Source organism: Dendrobates tinctorius, unplaced genomic scaffold, assembly GCF_039654945.1.
Source record: "Dendrobates tinctorius isolate UK_male_01 unplaced genomic scaffold, ASM3965494v1 ptg000111l, whole genome shotgun sequence".
In the NCBI taxonomy this organism is placed as follows: Eukaryota; Metazoa; Chordata; class Amphibia; order Anura; family Dendrobatidae; genus Dendrobates; species Dendrobates tinctorius.
In genome coordinates, this window is record NW_027361779.1 from 8,266,277 (window position 1) to 8,289,345 (window position 23,069).

Consider the following 23,069-nt stretch of genomic DNA (forward strand, 5'->3'; position numbering starts at 1 on the left):
GTTTTGCCCAATTTCGCTCCCGATTTTTTTTTTCTCGAAAACCCCCAAAGAGGTGGTGGGCTCGCGCCACCGGCCATTCTAGACCGAGCGTGATTGCATTTGGCAGGTGGCGGCCGCTAAGCAACCTGAGCCTGGGTCGGGACTCGAATGGGAGAGCAGCCCGCGCTCGCAGGTCCGGGGTCATGCGTTTTGCCCAATTTCGCTTCCGTTTTTTTTTTTCTCGAAAACCCCCAAAGAGGTGGTGGGCTCGCGCCACCGGCCGTTCTAGACCGAGCGTGATTGCATTTGGCAGGTGGCGGCCTCTAAGCAGCCTGGGTCAAGACCCGAACGGGAGAACAGCCCGCGCTTGCAGGTCCGGGGTCATGCGTTTTGCCCAATTTCGCTTCCGATTTTTTTTTTTCTCGAAAACCCCCAAAGAGTTGTTGGCTCATGCCACCGTCCGTTCTAGACCGCGCGTGATTGCATTTGGCAGGTGGCGTCCGCAAACCAGCCTGGGTCGGGACCCGAATGGGAGAGGCGGTCGCAGGTTCGGGGTCATGCGTTTTGCCCAATTTCGCTTCCGATTTTTTTTTCTTGAAAACCCCCAAAGAGGTGGTGGGCTCGCGCCACCGGCCGTTCTAGACCGAGCGTGATTGCATTTGGCAGGTGGCGGCCGCTAAGCATCCTGAACCTGGGTCGGGACCCGAATGGGAGAGCAGCACACGCTCGCATGTGCGGGGTCATGCGTTTTGCCCAATTTCGCTTCCGATTTTTTTTTTCTCGAAAACCCCCAAAGAGGTGGTGGGCTCGCGCCACCGGCCGTTCAAGACCGAGCGTGATTGCATTTGGCAGGTGGCGGCCGCTAAGCAACCTGAGCCCGAGTCAGGACCCGAATGGGAGAGCAGCCCGTGCTCGCAGGTCCGGGGTCATGCGTTTTGCCCAATTTCGCTTCCGATTTTTTTTTTTCTCGAAAACCCCCAAAGAGGTGGTGGGCTCGCGCCACCGGCCGTCCTAGACCGAGCGTGATTGCATTTGGCAGGTGGCGGCCACTAAGCAACCTGAGCTTGGGTCGGGACCCGAATGGGAGAGCAGCCCGCGCTCGCAGGTCAGGGGTTATGCACTTTGCCCAATTTCGCTTCCGTTTTTTTTTTCTCAAAAACCCCCAAAGAGGTGGTGGGCTCGCGCCACCGGCCGTTCTAGACCGAGCGTGATTGCATTTGGCAGGTGGCGGCCGCTAAGCAACCCGAGCCTGGGTCGGGACCCGAATGGGTGAGCAGCCTGCGCTCGCAGGTCCGGGGTCATGCGTTTTTCCCAATTTCGCTTCCGATTTTTTTTTTTCTCGAAAACCGCCAAAGAGGTGGTGGGCTCGCGCCACCGGCCGTTCTAGACCGAGCGTGATTGCATTTGGCATGTGGCGGCCGCTAAGCAACCTGTGCCTGGGTCGGGACCCGAATGGGAGAGCAGCACACACTCGCAGCTGCGGGGTCATGCGCTTTGCCCAATTTCGCTTCCGATTTCTTTTTTCTCGAAAACCCCCAAAGAGGTGGTGGGCTCGCGCCACCGGCCGTTCTAGACCGAGCGTGATTGCATTTGGCAGGTGGCGGTCGCTAAGCAACCTGAGCCTGGGTCGGGACCCGAATGGGAGAGCGGCTTGCGCTCGCAGGTCCGGGATCATGCGTTTTGCCTAATTTCGCTTCCGATTTTATTTTTCTCGAAAACCCCCAAAGAGGTGGTGGGCTCGCGCGACCGGCCGTTCTAGACCGAGCGTGATTGCATTTGGCAGGTGGCGGCCGCTAAGCAACCTGAGCCTGGGTCGGGACCCGAATGGGAGAGCAGCCCGCGCTCGCAGGTCCGGGGTCATGCGTTTTGCCCAATTTCGCTTACGATTATTTTTTTCTCGAAAACCCCCAAAGAGGTGGTGGGCTCGCGCCACCGGCCGTTCTAGACCGAGCATGATTGCATTTGGCAGGTGGCAGCCGCTAACCAGCCTGGGTCGGGACCCGAATGGTAGAGCAGCCCGCGCTCGCAGGTCCGGGGTCATGCATTTTGCCAAATTTCGCTTCCGATTTTTTTTTTCTCGAAAACCCCGAAAGAGGTGGTGGGCTCGCGCCACCGGCCATTCTAGACCGAGCGTGATTGCATTTGGCAGGTGGCGGCCGCTATGCAACCTGGGTCGGGACCCGAATGGGAGAGCAGCCTACGCTCACAGGTCCGGGGTCATGCGTTTTGCCCAATTTCGGTCCCGATTTTTTTTTCTCGAAAAACCCCAAAGAGGTGGCGGGCTCGCACCACCGGCCGTTCTAGACCGAGCGTGATTGCATTTGGAAGGTGGTGGCTGCTAAGTAATCTGAGCCTGGGTCGGGACCCGAATGGGAGAGCAGCCCGCGCTCGCATGTCCGGGGTCTTGCAATTTGCCCAATTTCGCTTCCGATTTATTTTTTCTCGAAAACCCCCAAAGAGGTGGTGGGCTCGCGCCACCGGCCATTCTAGACCGAGCGTGATTGCATTTGGCAGGTGGAGGCCGCTATGCATCCTGGGTCAGGACCCGAATGGGAGAGCAGCCTGCGCTCGCAGGTCCGGGGTCATGCGTTTTGCCCAATTTCGCTTCCGATTTTTTTTTCTTGAAAAACCCCAAAGAGGTGGTGGGCTCGCACCAACGGCCGTTCTAGACCGAGCGTGATTGCATTTGGAAGATGGAGGCCGCTAAGCAACCTGAGCCGGGGTCGGGACCAGAATGGGAGAGCACCCCGAGCTCGCAGGTCCGGGGTCATGCGTTTTGCCCAATTTCGCTTCCGATTTTTTTTCTCGAAAACCCCCAAAGAGGTGGTGGGCTCGCGCCACCGGCCGTTCAAGACCGAGCGTGATTGCATTTGGCAGGTGGCGGCCGCTAAGCAACCTGAGCCTGGGTCAGCACCCAAATGGGAGAGCAGCCCGCGCTCGCAGGTCCGGGGTCATGCGTTTTGCCCAATTTCGCTTCCGATTTTTTTTTTCTCGAAAACCCCCAAAGAGGTGGTGGGCTCGCGCCACCGGCCGTTCAAGACCGAGCGTGATTGCATTTGGCAGGTGGCGGCCGCTAAGCAACCTGAGCCCGGGTCGGGACCCGAATGGGAGAGCAGCCCGCGCTCACAGGTCCGGGGTCATGCGTTTTGCCCAATTTCGCTTCCGATTTTTTTTTTTCTCGAAAACCCTCAAAGAGGTGGTGGGCTTGCGCCACCGGCCGAAGTAGACCGAGCGTGATTGCATTTGGCAGGTGGCGGCCGCTAAGCAACCTGAGCCTGTGTCAGGACTCGAATGGGAGAGCAGCACACGCTCGCAGGTGCGGGGTCATGCTTTTTGCCCAATTTCGCTTCCGATTTTTCTTTTCTCGAAAACCCCCAAAGAGGTGGTGGGCTCGCGCCACCGGCCGTCCTAGACCGAGCGTGTTTGCATTTGGCAGGTGGCGGCCACAAAGCAACCTGAGCTTGGGTCGGGACCCGAATGGGAGAGCAGCCTGCGCTCGCAGGTCCGGGGTTATGCGTTTTGCCCAATTTTGCTTCCGTTTTTTTTTTCTCAAAAACCCCCAAAGAGGTGGTGGGCTCGCGCCACCGGCCGTTCTAGACTCAGCGTGATTGCATTTGGCAGGTGGCGGTCGCTAAGCAACCCGAGCCTGGGTCGGGACCCGAATGGGAGAGCAGCCCGCGCTCGCAGGCCTGGGGTCATGCGTTTTGCCCAATTTCGCTTCCGATTTTTTTTTTCTCGAAAACCCCAAAGAGGTGGTGGGCTCATGCCACCGGCCGTTCTAGACCGAGCGTGATTGCATTTGGCAGGTGGCAGCCGCTAAGCAACTTAAGCCTGGGTCGGGACCCGAATGGGAGAGCAGCCCGCGCTCGCAGGTCCGGGGTCATGCGTTTTGCCCAATTTCGCTTCCGATTTTTTTTTTCTCGAAAACCCCCAAAGAGGTGGTGGGCTCGCGCCACCGGCCATTCTAGAACGAGTGTGATTGCATTTGGCAGGTGGCGGCCGCTAAGCAACCTGAGCCGGGGTCGGGACCCGAATGGGAGAGCAGCCCGCGCTCGCAGGTCTGGGGTCTTGCGTTTTGCCCAATTTCGCTTCCGATTTTTTTTTTCTCGAAAACCCCCAAAGAGGTGGTGGGCTCGCGCCACCGGCCGTTCTAGACCGAGCATGATTGCATTTGGCAGGTGGCAGCCGCTAACCAGCCTGGGTCGGGACCCGAATGGTAGAGCAGCCCGCGCTCGCAGGTCCGGGGTCATGCATTTTGCCAAATTTCGCTTCCGATTTTTTTTTTCTCGAAAACCCTCAAAGAGGTGGTGGGCTCGCGCCACCGGCCATTCTAGACCGAGCGTGATTGCATTTGGCAGGTGGCGGCCGCTATGCAACCTGTGTCGGGACCCGAATGGGAGAGCAGCCTGCGCTCACAGGTCCGGGGTCATGCGTTTTGCCCAATTTCGCTTCCGATTTTTTTTTTCTCGAAAAACCCCAAAGAGGTGGCGGGCGCGCACCACCGGCCGTTCTAGACCGAGCGTGATTGCATTTGGAAGGTGGTGGCTGCTAAGCAATCTGAGCCTGGGTCGGGACCCGAATGGGAGAGCAGCCCGCGCTCGCATGTCCGGGGTCATGCAATTTGCCCAATTTCGCTTCCGATTTTTTTTTTCTTGAAAACCCCCAAAGAGGTGGTGGGCTCGCGCCACCGGCCATTCTAGACCGAGCGTGATTGCATTTGGCAGGTGGAGGCCGCTATGCAACCTGGGTCGGGACCCGAATGGGAGAGCAGCCTGCGCTCACAGGTCCGGGGTCATGCGTTTTGCCCAATTTCGCTTCCGATTTTTTTTTCTTGAAAAACCCCAAAGAGGTGGTGGGCTCGCACCAACGGCCGTTCTAGACCGAGCGTGATTGCATTTGGAAGATGGAGGCCGCTAAGCAACCTGAGCCGGGGTCGGGACCAGAATGGGAGAGCAGAACGCCCTAGCAGGTCCAGGGTTATGCGTTTTGCCCAATTTCGCTTCCGATTTTTTTTTTTCTCGAAAACCCCCAAAAGAGGTGGTGGGCTCGCTCCACCGGCCATTCTAGACCGAGCGTGAATGCATTTGGCAGATGGCGGCCGCCAAGCAACCTGAGCCTGGGTCAGGACCCGAATTGGAGAGCAGCCCGCGCTCGCAGGTCCGGGGTCATGCGTTTTGCCCAATTTCGCTTCCGTTTTTTTTTTTCTCGAAAACCCCCAAAGAGGTGGTGGGCTCGCGCCACCGGCCGTTCTAGACCGAGCGTGATTGCATTTGGCAGGTGGCGGCCTCTAAGCAGCCTGGGTCAAGATCCGAACGGGAGAACAGCCCGCGCTTGCAGGTCCGGGGTCATGCGTTTTGCCCAATTTCGCTTCCGATTTTTTTTTTTCTCGAAAACCCCCAAAGAGTTGTTGGCTCATGCCACCGTCCGTTCTAGACCGAGAGTGATTGCATTTGGCAGGTGGCGGCCGCTAACCAGCCTGGGTCGGGACCCGAATGGGAGAGCAGCCCGCGCTCGCAGGTCCGGGGTCATGCGATTTGCCCAATTTCGCTTCCGATTTTTTTTTTCTCGAAAACCCCCAAAGAGGTGGTGGGCTCGCGCCACCGGCCGTTCTAGACCGAGTGTGATTGCATTTGGCAGGTGGCGGCCGCTATGCAACCTGGGTCGGGACCCGAATGGGAGAGCAGCCCGCGCTTGCAGGTCCGGGGTCATGCGTTTTGCCCAATTTCGCTTCCGATTTTTTTTTTCTCGAAAACCCCCAAAGAGGTGGTGGGCTCGCGCCACCAGCCATTCTAGACCGAGCGTGATTGCATTTGGCAGGAGGCGGCCGCTAAGCAACCTGAGCCGGGGTCGGGACCCGAATGGGAGAGCATCCCTCGCTCGCAGGTCCGGGGTCATGCGTTTTGCCCAATTTCGCTTCCGATTTTTTTTTTCTCGAAAACCCCCAAAGAGGTGGTGGGCTCGCGCCACCGGCCGTTTTAGACCGAGCGTGATTACCTTTGGCAGGTGGCGGCAGCCAAGCAACCTGAGCCTGGGTCGGGACCCGAATGGGAGAGCAGCCCGCGCTCGCAGGTCCGGGGTCATGCGTTTTGCCCAATTTCGCTTCCGATTTTTTTTTCTCGAAAACCCCCAAAGAGGTGGTGGACTCGCGCCACCGGCAGTTCTAGACCGAGCGTGATTGCATTTGGCAGGTGGCGGCCGCTAAGCAACCTGAGCCTGGGTCGGGACCCGAATGGGAGAGCAGCCCGCGCTCGCAGGTCCGGGGTCATGCATTTTGCCCAATTTCGCTTCCGATTTTTTTTTCTCGAAAACCCCCAAAGAGGTGGTGGGCTCGCGCTACCGGCCGTTCTAGACCGAGCGTGATTGCATTTGGCAGGTGGCGGCCGCTAAGCAACTTAAGCCTGGGTCGGGACCCGAATGGGAGAGCAGCCCGCGCTCGCAGGTCCGGGGTCATGCGTTTTGCCCAATTTCGCTTCCGATTTTTTTTTTCTCGAAAACCACCAAAGAGGTGGTGAGCTCGCCCCACCGGCCATTCTAGACCGAGCGTGATTGCATTTGGAAGGTGGCGGCCACTAAGCAACCTGAGCCTTGGTCAGGACCCAAATGGGAGAGCAGCCCACGCTCGCAGGTCCGGGGTTATGCGTTTTGCCCAATTTCGCTTCCGATTTTTTTTTTTTCTCGAAAACCCCCAAAAGAGGTGGTGGGCTCGCTCCACCGGCCATTCTAGACCGAGCGTGAATGCATTTGGCAGATGGCGGCCGCCAAGCAACCTGAGCCTGGGTCAGGACCCGAATTGGAGAGCAGCCCGCGCTCGCAGGTCCGGGGTCATGCGTTTTGCCCAATTTCGCTTCCGATTTTTTTTTTCTTGAAAACCCCCAAAGAGGTAGTGGGCTCGCGCCACCGGCCGTTCTAGACCGAGCGTGATTGCATTTGGCAGGTGGCGGCCGCCAAGCATCCTGAGCCTGGGTCAGGACCCGAATTGGAGAGCAGCCCGCGCTCGCAGGTACGGGGTCATGCGTTTTGCCCAATTTCGCATACGATTTTTTTTTCTCGAAAACCCCCAAAGAAGTGGTGGGCTCGCACCACCGGTCGTTCTAGACCGAGCGTGATTGCATTTGGCAGGTGGAGGCCGCTAAGCAGCCTGGGTCGGGACCCGAATGGGAGAGCAGCCCGCGCTCGCAGGTCCGGGGTCAAGCGTTTTGCCCAATTTCGCTTCCGATTTTTTTTTTCTCGAAAACCCCCAAAGAGGTGGTGGGCTCGCGCCACCGGCCGTTCTAGACCGAGCGTGATTGCATTTGGCAAGTGGTGGCCGCCAAGCAACCTGAGCCTGGGTCGGTACCCGAATGGGAGAGCATCCCTCGCTCGCAATTCCGGGGTCATGCATTTTGCCCAATTTCGCTTCCGATGTTTTTTTTCTCGAAAACCCCCAAAGAGGTGGTGGGCTCGCGCCACCGGCCGTTCTAGACCGAGCGTGATTGCATTTGGCAGGTGGTGGCCGCCAAGCAACCTGAGCCTGGGTCAGGACCCGAATGGGAAAGCAGCCCGCGCTCGCAGGTCCGGGGTCATGAGTTTTGCCCAATTTCGCTTTCGATTTTTTTTTTCTCGAAAACCCCCAAAGAGGTAGTGGGCTTGTGCCACCAGCCGTTCTAGACAGAGCGTGATTGCATTTGGCAAGTGGCGGCTTCTAAGCAACCTGAGCCTGGGTCGGGTCCCGAATGGGAGAGCACCCCGCGCTCGCATGTCCGGGGTCATGCGTTTTGCCCAATTCTCTTCCGATTTTTTTTTTCTCGAAAACCCCCAAAGAGGTGGTGGGCTCGCGCCACCGGCCATTCTAGACTGAGCGTGATTGCATTTGGCAGGTGGCGGCCGCTAAGCAACCTGAGCCAGGGTCGGGTCCCGAATGGGAGAGCATCCCGTTTTCGCAGATACGGGGTCATGTGTTTTGCCCAATTTCGCTTCTGATTTTTTTTTTCTCGAAAACCCCCAAAGAGGTGGTGGGCGCACGCCACCAGCCGTTCTAGACCGAGCGTGATTGCATTTGGCAGGTGGCGGCCGCTAAGCAACCTGAGCCTGGGTCGGGACCCGAATGGGAGAGCAGCCCGCGCTCGCAGGTCCGGGGTCATGCGTTTTGCCCAATTTCGCTTCTGATTTTTTTTTTCTCGAAAACCCCCAAAGAGGTGGTGGGCTCGCCCCACCGGCCGTTCTACACCGAGCGTGATTGCATTTCGCAGGTGGCGGACGCTAAGCAACCTGAGCCTGGGTCGGGACCCGAATGGGAGAGCAGCCCGCGCTGGCAGGTCCCGGGTCATGCCCTTTGCCCAATTTCGCTTCCGATTTTTTTTTTTCGAAAACCCCCAAAGAGGTGGTAGGCTCGCGCCACCGGCAGTTCTAGACTGAGCGTGATTGCATTTGGCAGGTGGCGGCCGCTAAGCAACCTGAGCCTGGGTCGGGACCCGAATCGGAGAGCAGCCCGCGCTGGCAGGTCCCGGGTCATGCGTTTAGCCCAATTTCGCTTCCGATTTTTTTTTTCTCGAAAACCTCCAAATAGGTGGTGCGCTCTCACCACCGGCTGTTATAGAGCGAGCGTGATTGCATTTGGCAGGTGGCGGCCGCTAAGCAATCTGAGCCTGGGTCGGGACCCGAATGGGAGAGCAGCCTGCGCTCGCAGGTTCGGGGTCATGCGTTTTGCCCAATTTCGCTTCCGATTTTTTTTTCTCGAAAACCCCCAAAGAGGTGGTGGGTTTGCGCCACCGGACGTTCTAGACCGAGCGTGATTGCATTTGGCAGGCGGCGGCCGCGAAGCAACCTGAGCCTGGTTCGGGACCCGAATGGGAGACGCAGACCGCGCTCGCAGGTCATGCATTTTGCCCAATTTCGCTTCCGATTTTTTTTTTCTCGAAAACCCCCAAAGAGGTTATGGGCTCGCGCCACCGGCCGTTCTAGACCGAGCGTGAATGCACTTGGCAGGTGGCGGCCGCTAAGCAAAATGAGCCTGGGTCGGGAGCCGAATGGGAGAGCAGCAGTGCTCGCAGGTCCGGGGGTCATGCTTTTTGCCCAATTTCGCTTCCGATTTTTTTTTACTTGAAAACCCCCAAAGAGGTGGTGGGCTCGCGCCACCGGCTGTTCTAGACCGAGCGTGATTGCATTTGGCAGGTGGCGGCCGCTAAGCAACCAGATCCTGGGTCGGGACCCGAGTGGGAGAGCAGCCCGCGCCCGCAGGTCCTGGGTCATGCGTTTTGCCCAATTTCGCTTCCGATTTTTTTTTCTCGAAAACCCCCAAAGAGGTGGTGGGCTCACGCCACCGGCCGTTCTAGACCTAGCATGATTGCATTTGGCATGTGGCGGCCGCTAAGCAACCTGAGCCTGCGTCGGGACCCGAATGGGAGAGCAGCCTGCGCACGCAGGTCCAGGGTAATGCTTTTTGCCCAATTTCGCTTCCGATTTTTTTTTACTTGAAAACCCCCAAAGAGGTGGTGGGCTCGCGCCACCGGCTGTTCTAGACCGAGCGTGATTGCATTTGGCAGGTGGCGGCCGCTAAGCAACCAGATCCTGGGTCGGGACCCGAGTGGGAGAGCAGCCCGCGCCCGCAGGTCCTGGGTCATGCATTTTGCCCAATTTCGCTTCCGATTTTTTTTTTCTCGAAAACCCCCAAAGAGCTGGTGGGCTCGCACCACCAGCCGTTCTAGACCGAGCGGGATTGCATTTGGCAGGTGGTGGCCACTAAGTAACCTGAGCCTGGGTCGGGACCCAAATGGGAGAGCAGCCTGCGCTCGCAGGTCCGGGGTCATGCGTTTTTCCCAATTTCGCTTCCAATTTTTTTTCTCTCGAAAACCCCCAAAGAGGTGGTGGGCGCGCGCCACCGACACTTCTACACCGAGCGTGATTGCATTTGGCAGGTGGCGGACTCTAAGCAACCTGAGCCTGGGTCGGGACCCGAATGGGAGAGCATCCCGCGCTCGCAGGTCCGGGGTCATGCGTTTTGCCCAATTTCGCTTACGATTTTTTTTCTCTTGAAAACCCCTAAAGAGGTGGTGGGCTCGCGCCACCGGCCGTTCTAGACCGAGCGTGATTGCATTTGGCAGGTGGCGGCCGCTAAACAACCTGAGCCTGGGTCGGGACTCGAATGGGAGAGCAGCCCGCGCTCCCAGGTCCGGGGTCATGCGTTTTGCCCAATTTCGCTTCCGATTTTTTTTTTTCTCGAAAACCCCCAAAGAAGTGGTGGGCTCGCGCCACCGGCAGTTCTAGACCGAGCGTGATTGCAATTGGCAGGTGTCGGCCGCTAAGCAACCTGAGCCTGGGTCGGGACCCGAATGGGAGAGCAGCCCGCAAACGCACGTCCGGGGTCATGCGTTTTGCCCAATTTCGCTTCCGATTTTTTTTCTCTCGAAAACCCCCAAAGAGGTGGTGGGCTCGCGCCACCGGCCGTTCTAGACCGAGCGTGATTGCATTTGGCAGGTGGCAGCCGCTAAGCAACCTGAGCCTGAGTCGGGACCCAAATGGGAGAGCAGCCCGCACTCGCACGTCCGGGGTCATGCGTTTTGCCCAATTTCGCTTTCTATTATTTTTCTCTCAAAAACCCCCAAAGAGGTGAAGGGCTCGCTCCACCGGCCGTTCTAGACCGAGCGTGATTGCATTTGGCAGGTGGCGGCCGCTAAGCAACCTCAGCCTTTATCGGGACCCCAATGGGAGAGCAGCCCGCGCTTGCAGGTCCGGGGTCATGCGTTTTGCACAATTTCGCTTCCGATATTTTTTCTCTCGAAAACCCCCAAAGAGGTGGTGGGCTCGCGCCACCGGCCATTCTAGACCGAGCGTGATTGCATTTGGCAGGTGGTGGCTGTTAAGCAACCTGAGCCTGAGTCGGGATCCGAATGGGAGAGCAGCCCACGCCCGCAGGTCCGGGGTCATGTGTTTTTCCCAATTTCGCTTCCGATTTTTTTTTTCTCGAAAACCCCCAAAGAGGTGGTGGGCTCGCGCCACCGGCCGTTCTATACCGAGCGTGGTTGCATTTGGCAGGTGGCGGCCGCTAAGCAACCAGAACCTTGGTCGGGACCCAAATGGGAGAGCAGCCCGCACTCGCACATCCGGGGTCATACGTTTTGCCCAATTTCGCTTCCGATTTTTTTTCTCTCGAAAACCCCCAAAGAGGTGGTGGGCTCTCGCCACCGGACGTTCTAGACCGAGCGTGATTGCATTTGGCAAGTGGCGGCCGCTAAGCAACCTGACCCTGGGTCGGGACCCGAATGGGAGAGCAGGTCCGGGGTCATGCGTTTTGTCAAATTTCGCTTCCGATTTTTTTTCTCTCGAAAACCCCCAAAGAGGTGGTGGGCTCGCGCCACCGGCCGTTAAAGACCGAGCATGATTGCATTTGGCAAGTGGAGGCCACCAAGCAACCTGAGCTTGAGTCGGGACCCGAATGGGAGAGCAGCCCGCGCTCGCACGACCGGGGTCATGCGTTTTGACCAATTTCGCTTTCGATTTCTTTTTTCTCGAAAACCCCCAAAGAGGTGGTGGGCTTGCTCCACCGGCCGTTCTTGACCGAGCGTGATTGAATTTGGCAGGTGGCAGCCGCTAAACAACCTTAGCCTGGGTCAGGACCCGAATGGGAGAGCAGTCCGCGCTCTCAGGTCCGGGGTCATGCGTTTTGCCAAATTTCGCTTCCGATTTTCTTTCTCGAAAACCCCCAAAGAAGTGGTGGGCTCGCGCCATCGGCAGTTCTAGACCGAGCGTGATTGCAATTGGCAGGTGGCGGCCGCTAAGCAATCTGAGCTTGGGTCGGGACCCGAATGGGAGAGCAGCCCGCACTCGCACGTCTGGGGTCATGCGTTTTGCCCAATTTCGCTTCCGATTTTTTTTTCTCGAAAACCCCCAAAGAGGTGGTGGGCTTGCGCCACCGGCCGTTCTAGACCGAGCGTGATTGCATTTGACAGGTGGCGGCCGCCAAGCAACCTGAGCCTGGGTCGGCACCCGAATGGGAGAGCAGCCCGCGATCGCAGGTCCGGGGTCATGCGTTTTGCCAAATTTCGCTTCCGATTGTTTTTCTCTCGAAAAAGCACAAAGAGGTGGTGGGCTCATGACACCGGCCGTTCTAGACCGAGCGTGATTGCATTTGGCAGGTGGCGGCCGCTAAGCAACCTGAGCCTGTGTCGGGACCCGAATGGGAGAGCAGCCCACGCTCGCAGGTTCGGGGTCATGTGTTTTTCCCAATTTCGCTTCCGATTTTTTTTTTCTCGAAAACCCCCAAAGAGGTGGTGGGCTCGTGCCACCGGCAGTTCTAGACCGAGCGTGATTGCATTTGGCAGGTGGCGGCCGCTAAGCAACTACAGCCTGCGTCGGGACCCAAATGGGAGAGCAGCACGCACTCACACGTCCGTGGTCATGCGTTTTGCCCAATTTCGCTTCCGATTTTTTTTCTCTCGAACACCCCCAAAGAGGTGGTTTGCTAGCGCCATCGGCCGTTCTAGACCGAGCGTGATTGCATTTGGCAGGTGGCGGCCGCTATGCAACCTAAGCCTGGTTCGGGACCCGAATGTGAGAGCAGCCCGCGCTCGTAGGTCCGGGGTCATGCGCTTGGCCCAATTTCGCTTCCAATTTTTTTTTCTCGAAAACCCCCAAAGAGGTGGTGGGCTCGCGCCACAGGACATTCTAGATGGAGCGTGATTGCATTTGGCAGGTCTCGGCCGCTAAGCAACCTGAGCCTGGGTCGGGACCCGAATGGGAGAGCAGCCCGCGCTCGCAGGTCCGGGATCATGCGTTTTGCCCAATTTCGTTTCCGATTTTTTTTCTCTCGAAAACCCCCAAAGAGGCGGTGGGCTTGCACCACCTGCCATTCTAGACCGAGCGTGATTGCAATTGGCAGGTGTCGGCCGCTAAGCAACCTGAGCCTGGGTCGGGACCCGAATGGGAGAGCAGCCCGCAAACGCACGTCCGGGGTCATGCGTTTTGCCCAATTTCGCTTCCGATTTTTTTTCTCTCGAAAACCCCCAAAGAGGTGGTGGGCTCGCGCCACCGGCCGTTCTAGACCGAGCGTGATTGCATTTGGCAGGTGGCAGCCGCTAAGCAACCTGAGCCTGAGTCGGGACCCAAATGGGAGAGCAGCCCGCACTCGCACGTCCGGGGTCATGCGTTTTGCCCAATTTCGCTTTCTATTATTTTTCTCTCAAAAACCCCCAAAGAGGTGAAGGGCTCGCTCCACCGGCCGTTCTAGACCGAGCGTGATTGCATTTGGCAGGTGGCGGCCGCTAAGCAACCTCAGCCTTTATCGGGACCCCAATGGGAGAGCAGCCCGCGCTTGCAGGTCCGGGGTCATGCGTTTTGCACAATTTCGCTTCCGATATTTTTTCTCTCGAAAACCCCCAAAGAGGTGGTGGGCTCGCGCCACCGGCCATTCTAGACCGAGCGTGATTGCATTTGGCAGGTGGTGGCTGTTAAGCAACCTGAGCCTGAGTCGGGATCCGAATGGGAGAGCAGCCCACGCCCGCAGGTCCGGGGTCATGTGTTTTTCCCAATTTCGCTTCCGATTTTTTTTTTCTCGAAAACCCCCAAAGAGGTGGTGGGCTCGCGCCACCGGCCGTTCTATACCGAGCGTGGTTGCATTTGGCAGGTGGCGGCCGCTAAGCAACCAGAACCTTGGTCGGGACCCAAATGGGAGAGCAGCCCGCACTCGCACATCCGGGGTCATACGTTTTGCCCAATTTCGCTTCCGATTTTTTTTCTCTCGAAAACCCCCAAAGAGGTGGTGGGCTCTCGCCACCGGACGTTCTAGACCGAGCGTGATTGCATTTGGCAAGTGGCGGCCGCTAAGCAACCTGACCCTGGGTCGGGACCCGAATGGGAGAGCAGGTCCGGGGTCATGCGTTTTGTCAAATTTCGCTTCCGATTTTTTTTCTCTCGAAAACCCCCAAAGAGGTGGTGGGCTCGCGCCACCGGCCGTTAAAGACCGAGCATGATTGCATTTGGCAAGTGGAGGCCACCAAGCAACCTGAGCTTGAGTCGGGACCCGAATGGGAGAGCAGCCCGCGCTCGCACGACCGGGGTCATGCGTTTTGACCAATTTCGCTTTCGATTTCTTTTTTCTCGAAAACCCCCAAAGAGGTGGTGGGCTTGCTCCACCGGCCGTTCTTGACCGAGCGTGATTGAATTTGGCAGGTGGCAGCCGCTAAACAACCTTAGCCTGGGTCAGGACCCGAATGGGAGAGCAGTCCGCGCTCTCAGGTCCGGGGTCATGCGTTTTGCCAAATTTCGCTTCCGATTTTCTTTCTCGAAAACCCCCAAAGAAGTGGTGGGCTCGCGCCATCGGCAGTTCTAGACCGAGCGTGATTGCAATTGGCAGGTGGCGGCCGCTAAGCAATCTGAGCTTGGGTCGGGACCCGAATGGGAGAGCAGCCCGCACTCGCACGTCTGGGGTCATGCGTTTTGCCCAATTTCGCTTCCGATTTTTTTTTCTCGAAAACCCCCAAAGAGGTGGTGGGCTTGCGCCACCGGCCGTTCTAGACCGAGCGTGATTGCATTTGACAGGTGGCGGCCGCCAAGCAACCTGAGCCTGGGTCGGCACCCGAATGGGAGAGCAGCCCGCGATCGCAGGTCCGGGGTCATGCGTTTTGCCAAATTTCGCTTCCGATTGTTTTTCTCTCGAAAAAGCACAAAGAGGTGGTGGGCTCATGACACCGGCCGTTCTAGACCGAGCGTGATTGCATTTGGCAGGTGGCGGCCGCTAAGCAACCTGAGCCTGTGTCGGGACCCGAATGGGAGAGCAGCCCACGCTCGCAGGTTCGGGGTCATGTGTTTTTCCCAATTTCGCTTCCGATTTTTTTTTTCTCGAAAACCCCCAAAGAGGTGGTGGGCTCGTGCCACCGGCAGTTCTAGACCGAGCGTGATTGCATTTGGCAGGTGGCGGCCGCTAAGCAACTACAGCCTGCGTCGGGACCCAAATGGGAGAGCAGCACGCACTCACACGTCCGTGGTCATGCGTTTTGCCCAATTTCGCTTCCGATTTTTTTTCTCTCGAACACCCCCAAAGAGGTGGTTTGCTAGCGCCATCGGCCGTTCTAGACCGAGCGTGATTGCATTTGGCAGGTGGCGGCCGCTATGCAACCTAAGCCTGGTTCGGGACCCGAATGTGAGAGCAGCCCGCGCTCGTAGGTCCGGGGTCATGCGCTTGGCCCAATTTCGCTTCCAATTTTTTTTTCTCGAAAACCCCCAAAGAGGTGGTGGGCTCGCGCCACAGGACATTCTAGATGGAGCGTGATTGCATTTGGCAGGTCTCGGCCGCTAAGCAACCTGAGCCTGGGTCGGGACCCGAATGGGAGAGCAGCCCGCGCTCGCAGGTCCGGGATCATGCGTTTTGCCCAATTTCGTTTCCGATTTTTTTTCTCTCGAAAACCCCCAAAGAGGCGGTGGGCTTGCACCACCTGCCATTCTAGACCGAGCGTGATTGCATTTGGCAGGTGGCGGCCGCTAAGCAACCTGATCCTGGGTCGAGACCCGAATGGGAGAGCAGCCCGCGCTCGCATGACCGGGGTCATGCGTTTTGCCCAATTTCGCTTCCGATTTTTTTTTTCTCGAAAACCCCGAAAGAGGTCGTGGGTTCGCGCCACCGGCCCTTCTAGACTGAGCGTGATTGCATTTGGCAGGTGGTGGCTGCTAAGCAACCTGAGCCTGGGTCGGGATCCGAATGGGAGAGCAGCCCATGCTCGCAGGTCCGGGGTCATGCGTTTTTCCCAATTTCGCTTCCGATTTTTTTTTCTCGAAAACCCCCAAAGAGGTGGTGGGCTCCTGCCACCGGCCGTTCAACACCGAGCGTGGTTGCATTTGGCAGGTGGCGGCCGCTAAGCAACCAGAGCCTGGGTCGGGACCCAAATGGGAGAGCAGCCCGCACTCGCACTTCCGGGGTCATGCGTTTTGCCCAATTTCGCTTCCGATTTTTTTTCTCTCGAAAACCCCCAAAGAGGTGGTGGGCTCGCGCCACCGGCCGTTCTAGACCGAGCGTGATCGCATTTGGCAGGTGGCAGCCGCTAAGCAACCTGACCCTGGGTCGGGACCCAAATGGGAGAGCAGCCCGCACTCGCACGTCCGGGGTCATGCGTTTTGCCCAATTTCGCTTTCTATTATTTTTCTCTCAAAAACCCCCAAAGAGGTGGAGGGCTCGCTCCACCGGCCGTTCTAGACCGAGCGTGATTGCATTTGGCAGGTGGCGGCTGCTAAGCAACCTCAGCCTTCATCGGGAGCCCAATGGGAGAGCAGCCCACGCTTGCAGGTCCGGGGTCATGCGTTTTGCACAATTTCGCTTCAGATTTTTTTTTTCTCAAAAACCCCCAAAGAGGTCATGGGCTCGCGCCACCGGCCATTCAAGACCGAGCGTGATTGCATTTGGCAGGTGGCAGCCGCTAAGTAACCTGAGCCTGGGTCGGCACCCGAATGGGAGAGCAGCCGGCGCTCGCAGGTCCGGGGTCATGCGTTTTGCCCAATTTCGCTTCCGATTTTTTTTCTCTCGAAAACCCCCAAAGAGGTGGTGGGGTCGCTCCACCGGCCATTCAAGACCGAGCGTGATTGCATTTGGCAAGTGGAGGCCACCAAGCAAACTGAGCTTGAGTCGGGACCCGAATGGGAGAGCAGCCCGCGCTCGCACGACCGGGGTCATGCGTTTTGACCAATTTCGCTTTCGATTTCTTTTTTCTCGAAAACCCCCAAAGAGGTGGTGGGCTCGCTCCACCGGCCGTTCTAGACCGAGCGTGATTGAATTTGGCAGGTGGCAGCCGCTAAGCAACCTTAGCCTGCGTCAGGACCCGAATGGGAGAGCAGTCCGCGCTCTCAGGTCCGGGGTCATGTGTTTTGCCAAATTTCGCTTCCGATTTTTTTTTTTTCTCGAAAACCCCCAAAGAGGTGGTGGGCTCGCTCCACCGGCCGTTCTAGACCGAGCGTGATTGCATTTGGCAGGTGGCGGCCGCTAAGCAAACTGATACTGTGTCGGGACCCGAATGGGAGAGCAGCCCGCGCTCGCAGGTCCGGGGTCATGTGTTTTTCCCAATTTCGCTTCCGATTTTTTTTTTTTCTCGAAAACCCCCAAAGAGGTGGTGGGCTCGCGCCACCGGACATTCTAGATCGAGCGTGATTGCATTTGGCAGGTGTCGGCCGCTAAGCAACCTGAGCCTGGGTCGGGACCCGAATGGGAGAGCAGCCCGCGCTCGCAGGTCCGGGGTCATGTATTTTGCCCAATTTCGCTTCCGATTTTTTTTCTCGAAAACCCCCAAAGAGGTGGTGGGCTCGCACCACCGGCCGTTCTAGACCGAGCGTGATTGCATTTGGCATGTGGCGGCTACTAAGCAACCTGAGCCTGGGTCGGGACCCGAAAGGGAGTGCAGCCCGCGCTCGCAGGTCCGGGATCATGCGTTTTGCCCAATTTCGTTTCCGATTTTTTTTCTCTCGAAAACCCCCAAAGAGGCGGTGGGCTCGCGCCACCGGCCATTCTAGACCGAGCGTGATTGCATTTGGCAGGTGGCGGCCGCTAAGCAACCTGATCCTGGGCGGCACCCGAATGGGAGAGCAGCCCGCGCTCGCACGACCGGGGTCATGCGTTTTGACCAATTTCGCTTCCGATTTTTTTTTTCTCGAAAACCCCCAAAGAGGTGGTGGGCTCGCTCCACCGGCCGTTCTAGACCGAGCGTGATTGCATTTGGCAAGTGGCGGCCACTAAGCAACCTGAGCCTTAGTCGGGACCCGAATGGGAGAGCAGCCCGCGCTCGCAGGTCCGGGGTCCTGCGTTTTGCCCAATTTCGCTTCCGATTTTTTTTTTCTCGAAAACCCCCAAAGAGGTGCTGGGCTCGCGCCACCGGCTGTTCTAGACCGAGCGTGATTGCATTTGGTAGGTGGCGGCCGCTAAGCAACCTTACCCTGGGTCGGGACCCGAATGGGAGAGCAGCCCGCTCTCGCACGTCCAACATCATGCGCTTTCCCCAATTTCACTTCCGATTTTTTTTTTCTCGAAAACCCCCAAAGAGGTGGTGGGCTCACGCCACCTGCCGTTCTAGACCGAGCATGAGTGTATTTGGCAGGTGGCGGCCGCTAAGCAACCAAAGCCTGGGTAGGGACCCGAATGGGAGAGCAGCCCGCACTCGCACGTCCGGGGTCATGCGTTTTGCCCAATTTCGCTTTCTATTATTTTTCTCTCGAAAACCCCCAAAGAGGTGGAGGGCTCGCTCCACCGGCCGTTCTAGACCGAGCGTGATTGCATTTGGCAGGTGGCGGCCGCTAAGCAACCTCAGCCTTGATCGGGACCCCAATGGGAGAGCAGCCCACGCTTGCAGGTCCGGGGTCATGCGTTTTGCACAATTTCGCTTCAGATTTTTTTTTTTCTCGAAAACCTCCAAAGAGGTCGTGGGCTCGCGCCACCGGCCATTCTAGACCGAGCGTGATTGCATTTGGCAGGTGGCGGCCGCTAAGTAATCTGAGCCTGGGTCGGCACCCGAATGGGAGAGCAGCCGGCGCTCGCAGGTCCGGGGTCATGCGTTTTGCCAAATTTCGCTTCCGATTTTTTTTCTCTCGAAAACCCCCAAATAGGTGGTGGGCTCGGGCCACCGGCCATTCTAGACCGAGCGTGATTGCATTTGGCAGGTGGTGGCTGCCAAGCAACCTGAGCCTGGGACGGGATCCGAATGGGAGAGCAGCCCACGCTCGCAGGTCCGGGGTCATGCGTTTTTCCCAATTTCGCTTCCGATTCTTTTTTCTCGAAAACCCCCAAAGAGGTGGTGGGCTCGCGCCACCGGCCGTTCTATACCGAGCGTGGTTTCATTTGGCAGGTGGCGGCCGCTAAGCAACCAGAGCCTTGGTTGGGACTCAAATGGGTGAGCAGCCCGCACTCGCACATCCGGGGTCATGCGTTTTGCCCAATTTCGCTTCCGATTTTTTTTCTCTCGAAAACCCCCAAAGAGGTGGTGGGCTCTTGGCACCGGCCGTTCTAGACCGAGCGTGATTGCATTTGGCAGGTGGCGGCCGCTAAGCAACCTGACCCTGGTTCGGTACCCGAATGGGAGAGCAGCCCGCGCTCGCAGGTCCGGGGTCATGCGTTTTATCAAAGTTCGCTTCCGATTTTTTTTCTCTCGAAAACCCCCAAAGAGGTGGTGGGGTCGCTCCACCGGCCGTTCTAGACCGAGCGTGACTGCAATTGGCAGGTGGCGGCCGATAAGCAACCTGAACCTGGGTCGGGACCCGAATGGGAGAGCAGCCCGCGCTCGCAGGTCCGGGGTCATGCATTTTGCCCAATTTCGCTTCCGATTTTTTTTCTCGAAAACCCCCAAAGAGGTGGTGGGCTCGCGCCATCGGCAGTTCTAGACCGAGCGTGATTGCAATTGGGAGGTGGCGGCCGCTAAGCAATCTGAGCTTGGGTCGGGACCCGAATGGGAGAGCAGCCCGCACTCGCACGTCTGGGGTCATGCGTTTTGCCCAATTTCGCTTTCGATTTTTTTTTCTCGAAAACCCCCAAAGAGGTGGTGGGCTCGCGCCACCGGCCGTTCTAGACCGAGCGTGATTGCATTTGGCAGGTGGCGGCCGCCAAGCAACCTGAGCCTGGGTCGCCACCCGAATGGGAGAGCAGCCCGCGATCGCAGGTCCGGGGTCATGCGTTTTGCCAAATTTCGCTTCAGATTGTTTTTCTCTCGAAAAAGCACAAAGAGGTGGTGGGCTCGCGCCACCGGCCGTTCTAGACCGAGCGTGATTGCATTTGGCAGGTGGCGGCCGCTAAGCAACCTGAGCCTGGGTCGGGACCCGAATGGGAGAGCAGCCCGCGCTCGCAGGTCCGGGGTCATGTGTTTTTCCCAATTTCGCTTCCGATTTTTTTTTTCTCGAAAACCCCCAAAGAGGTGGTGGGCTCGCGCCACCGGCAGTTCTAGACCGAGCGTGATTGCATTTGGCAGGTGGCGGCCGCTAAGCAACCTAAGCCTGGTTCGGGACCCGAATGGGAGAGCAGCCCACGCTCGTAGGTCCGGGGTCATGCGCTTGGCACAATTTCGCTTCCAATTTTTTTTTCTCGAAAACCCCCAAAGAGGTGGTGGGCTCGCGCCACCGGACATTCTAGATCGAGCGTGATTGCATTTGGCAGGTGGCGGCCGCTAAGCTACCTGAGCCTGGGTCGGGACCCGAATGGGAGTGCAGCCCGCGCTCGCAGGTCCGTGATCATACGTTTTGCCCAATTTCGTTTCCGATTTTTTTTTTCTCGAAAACCCCCATAGATGTGCTTGGTTCGCGCCAACGGCTGTTCTAGACCGAGCGTGATTGCATTTGGTAGTTGGCGGCCGCTAAGCAACCTTAGCCTGGGTCGGGACCCGAATGGGAGAGCACCCCGCACTCGCACGTCCAACATCATGCGTTTTGCCCAATTTCACTTCCGATTTTTTTTTTCTCGAAAACCCCCAAAGAGGTGGTGGGCTCACGCCACCTGCCGTTCTAGACCGAGCATGATTGCATTTGGCAGGTGGCGGCCGCTAAGCAACCAGAGACTTGGTCGGGACCCGAATGGGAGAGCAGCCCACACTCGCACGTCCGGGGTCATGCGTTTTGCCCAATTTCGCTTTCTATTATTTTTCTCTCGAAAACCCCCAAAGAGGTGGAGGGCTCGCTCCACCGGCCGTTCTAGACCGAGCGTGATTGCATTTGGCAGGTGGCGGCCGCTAAGCAACCTCAGCCTTGATCGGGACCCCAATGGGAGAGCAGCCCGCACTTGCAGGTCCGGGGTCATGCGTTTTGCACAATTTCGCTTCAGATTTTTTTTTTCTCGAAAACCCCCAAAGAGGTCGTGGGCTCGCGCCACCGGCCATTCTAGACCGAGCGTGATTGCATTTGGCAGGTGGCGGCCGCTAAGTAACCTGAGCCTGGGTCGGCACCCGAATGGGAGAGCAGCCGGCGCTCGCAGGTCCGGGGTCATGCTTTTTGCCAAATTTCGCTTCCGATTTTTTTTCTCTCGAAAACCCCCAAAGAGGTGGTGGGCTCGCGCCACCGGCCGTTCTATACCGAGCGTGGTTGCATTTGGCAGGTGGCGGCCGCTAAGCAACCAGAGCCTTGTTTGGGACCCAAATGGGAGAGCAGCCCGCACTCGCATGTCCGGGGTCATGCGTTTTGCCCAATTTCGCTTCCGATTCTTTTTCTCTCGAAAATCCCCAAAGAGGTGGTGGGCTCTCGCCACCTTCCTTTCTAGACCGAGCGTGATTGCATTTGGCAGGTGGCGGCCGCTAAGCAACCTGAGCCTGGGTCGGGACCCGAATGGGAGAGCAGCCCGCACTCACACGTCCGGGGTCATGTGTTTTTCCCAATTTCGCTTCCGATTTTTTTTTTCTCGAAAACCCCCAAAGAGGTGGTGGGCTCGCGCCACCGGCAGTTCTAGACCGAGCGTGATTGCATTTGGCAGGTGGCGGCCGCTAAGCAACCACAGCCTGCGTCGGGACCCAAATGGGAGAGCAGCCCGCACTCACACGTCCGTGGTCATGCGTTTTGCCAAATTTCGCTTCCGATTTTTTTTCTCTCGAACACCCCCAAAGAGGTGGTTTCCTCGCGCCATCGGCCGTTCTAGACCGAGCGTGATTGCATTTGGCAGGTGGCGGCCGCTAAGCAACCTAAGCCTGGTTCGGGAACCGAATGGGAGAGCAGCCCGCGCTCGTAGGTCCAGGGTCATGCATTTTGCCCAATTTCGCTTCAGATTTTTTTTATCTCGAAAACCCCCAAAGAGGTGGTGGGCTCACGCCAACTGCCGTTCTAGACCGAGCGTGATTGCATTTGGCAAGTGTCGGCCGCCAAGCAATCTGAGCCTGGGTCGGGACCCGAATGGCAAAGCAGCCCGCGCTCGCTGGTCCGGGGTCATGCATTTTGCCCAATTTCGCTTCAGATTTTTTTTTTCTCGAAAACCCCCAAAGAGGTGGTGGGCTCGCGCCAACGGCCGTTCTAGACCGAGCGTGATTGCATTTGGCAGGTGGCGGCCGCTAAGCAGCCTGGGTCGGGACCCGAATGGGAGAGCAGCCCGCGCTCGCAGGTCCAGGGTCATGCGTTTTGCCCAATTTCGCTTCCAATTTTTTTTTTTCTCGAAAACCCCCAAAGAGGTGGTGGGCTCGCGCCACCGGCAGTTCTAGACCGAGCATGATTGCATTTGGCAGGTGGCGGCCGCTAAGCAACCACAGCCTGCGTCGGGACCCAAATGGGAGAGCAGCCCGCACTCACACGTCCGTGGTCATGCGTTTTGCCCAATTTCGCTTCCGATTTTTTTTCTCTCGAACACCCCCAAAGAGGTGGTTTCCTCGCGCCATCGGCCGTTCTAGACCGAGCGTGATTGCATTTGGCAGGTGGCGGCCGCTAAGCAACCTAAGCCTGGTTCGGGACCCGAATGGGAGAGCAGCCCGCGCTCGTAGGTCCAGGGTCATGCATTTTGCCCAATTTCGCTTCAGATTTTTTTTATCTCGAAAACCCCCAAAGAGGTGGTGGGCTCACGCCAACGGCCGTTCTAGACCGAGCGTGATTGCATTTGGCAAGTGTCGGCCGCCAAGCAATCTGAGCCTGGGTCGGGACCCGAATGGCAAAGCAGCCCGCGCTCGCTGGTCCGGGGTCATGCATTTTGCCCAATTTCGCTTCAGATTTTTTTTTTCTCGAAAACCCCCAAAGAGGTGGTGGGCTCGCGCCAACGGCCGTTCTAGACCGAGCGTGATTGCATTTGGCAGGTGGCGGCCGCTAAGCAGCAAGGGTCGGGACCCGAATGGGAGAGCAGCCCGCGCTCGCAGGTCCGGGGTCATGCGTTTTGCCCAATTTCGCTTCCGATTTTTTTTTTCTCGAAAACCCCCAAAGAGGTGGTGGGCTCGTGCCACCGGCCGTTCTTGACCGAGCGTGATTGCATTTGGCAGGTGGCGGCCGCTAAGCAGCCTGGGTCGGGACCCGAATGGGAGAGCAGCCCGCTCTCGCAGGTCCGGGGTCATGCGTTTAGCTCAATTTCGCTTCCGATTTTTTTTTTCTCGAAAACCCCGAAAGAGATGGTGGGCTCGCACCAACGGCCGTTCTAGACCGAGCGTGATTGCATTTGGCAGGCTGCGTCCGCTAAGCAACCTGAGCCTGGGTCGGGACCCGAATGG